Genomic DNA, 2,814 nt, shown 5'->3' with positions numbered 1-2,814 from the left:
ATTTAGACTATGATTACGACATCCCTTTTCATAGTTCTGAAGTTGTTTAGACACACATGTGAGCTATCTAAGAGAGGTGTATGATATTGATAAAGTCTTATCAAGGCAATCTAGTATCAGAAATCTGAACTTTGGTAAGAAAGTTAATAAAGTATTGATTTCTTGAAGTCCAGTTGATTTCTGGGTACATGTCAAAGCTAGTGGGAGCATAAGTGTTATGCTATTAATCATCATGTTAGTGGAGCATGATAATTATGATAAAGGTTGAAAGTTAGCAATATTAATTATAGAAAAACAAAAAGGGCTCAATTGGGAAAAAGTTGTTTTGCTATAATTAAGGGAGAGGATATTATACTTCATCTCAAATCTAAAAGCTTAGATTGAGATTTTAATCGTATCTAGTCAAGAATATATATGAAATTCATGTTGGAATGGCTCAACATAAGGAAATTCTATATATGGGTCCATTATTTGCATTCTAAAATTCAATTATGATTACGACATCCCTTTTCATAATCTGGAATTGGCAAATAGAAATGGAAATATTATAGCAAGAGACTGGTTTAGTCTTTATGTGAGACATCAAGAATCGGGTCCCATATACTTCGGATATAGGATCGATTACATGTGCTATATTCATCCTTTCTAAAAAAAATTCCAAATGCCCGGGGCATTAAGAAGGGAAAAGGTCTAGAATTGGATATGACTAAAATGATTAAGCAATTGTTGAGGACAATCTAAGGTTTACCAAGGATTGGTTGCTCAAGGATAGTTGGAAGTATAGTGTTGACTTTGGAAGGACCATATTGACATAGTCTGAAAAGAGGCAACTCATGTTCGGAAGTGATAGTCAAAATGGAATATGGAAATGGTTCAAAGTTAGAAAGTATTCAATGTGTAAGATTAGGAAACTTAATGCAAGAAGGATGTTTCCAAGGAGTTGATCTCCATTGGAATACTCTGTAATGATTGTTGCCAAGTTTGGTTGAATTTGTGCATAATCATTACAAGAGGATCAATGCATATAAGTTTAGAATCTAACAAATTTCAGTAAATGGCATGAATTTAGAATTCTTGCATTTGCAGTAAGGGTTTAGGACCGTGAAAAGATGATCATTGGAGTTATGCTCAATTGATCTATTTCATAAAGTAAAGATCATAGACAAACATAGTATGCATACTTGGTGTGTGGCATGACTAGTGTTCAGAAAACATAGTGTACATGCTTGGAGCATGGTACAACTAGTGTTTTAATTCAAGTATAAAGTTGATAAAACCAAAAAAATGAATAATGAGTAATCAATATGGTGATAAATAAAAGTGTTTATTTATATTCATAGGGTTTGATACCATATCTGGTTCATTTATTCTTGTGTTTCAATTTGCACGTTTTGACTTCCAGAATAAACTAGGTTATTCTTCCAAAATGACTAAGTTATTCAAAACATCCACAGTCGGTCATATGTTGGAAGTAGATATGAATCAAGACTGTCATGGGTTGGCTTGTAGAGGTCTAAGGTGTTGGACAAAGGGCTACAACACTCATGAGTGCTCACAAGTTCTGAGTATTGGATTCAACCTGCGCTCATTGGAATCACTTCATGGATTTTATCACGAGTGATCATGAGACGATAATATCTTATATTCTTCAAACCTAGAGATATGAGTTGTTACTATGAGTTGATTGCACGAAAACGCATTCGGTAACTCGGTGTTATAAAACGTGCCTTTATGTAAGATTAAACAAGTAGCAGAACAAGCCATATGAGTCGAAGTTTATCCATTCCTTTTACCTTCGGGATAAAAGCGATATCAGTGGGCCCCTTGATGATTTAATGATGACACATGTGAGTGCTTGGCCAAGCCAGGACTGATTTGATTTGTTCAATTAGTCAGTCGTCATGAATCGGAAATCGGGAAACAACAAATGGACAGAGAGAATGACTCTAATCCATGTCTCAGTCCATATGATATCTAGAATGGAGGAATATATGATCCCTTATCTAATGGACAAGTTCGTTGACAAGATCAGAGTTCGACAGCGGCTTTAAGAGCTACGATTGCCATTTAGGTTTTGAAGTCATAAACAATAATAGTTTTAGACTTATCCAAGTGGGAGACTGTTGGATTAATGTCTAATTCCATAACTATATTTGGTATGTACTTGACCCGACCCGGCATGGTCCATTTGGGTTGCACTTCACCAAAACAATTTATATGGATAGTCTTTTGAGAATAGTATATTTATGATTAATATTAATATATTATAAGTTCTAATATATTAATATGGAATCATATTATATAATTTGTATTGATCAAGAATTAATTTAGAATTAATTAAGTGATCAAAATGAACTAATTAAATATGGACTCTTATATATATGGAATGGGCCAAGTTCATTTAGGTTGGACTAAGATTTCATGGATAGTCCATGGAGTGTTTAACCCATGGATCATATGAAATGAAAGGTCATGTATTTAACCCTAGTCTCCATACTATATAAAGATGTCATTGGTTGCTGAAATTGGCACTCATGTGGTACACTAAGAAGGGCTAGCCGATTTCACTAGAGAGAACCAAGTATCCATATTCTCTAAAGTCAAACAAGGTGTTTTTGGTGATTTGTGATTCCACTTGAGGCTTCCACACTATTGGGGCTAGGTTCTTAAAGCTTGAAGACATCAAGCTACATCAAAAAGGTATGTTATCTAACTAGTACTTTGTAGTATAAGAACTTAATAATATGCTAGTTAGGATTAAAGCCTTGGAAAGTTCTTATTTGCATGTATAATAGAGAAAACATAGATCCAAGG

Source organism: Lactuca saligna, chromosome 8 (assembly GCF_052625555.1).
Source record: "Lactuca saligna cultivar CGN05327 chromosome 8, ASM5262555v1, whole genome shotgun sequence".
Classification (NCBI taxonomy): Eukaryota; Viridiplantae; Streptophyta; class Magnoliopsida; order Asterales; family Asteraceae; genus Lactuca; species Lactuca saligna.
The sequence above is the reverse complement of the archived record's forward strand: the minus strand, read 5'-3'. Positions refer to the sequence as shown.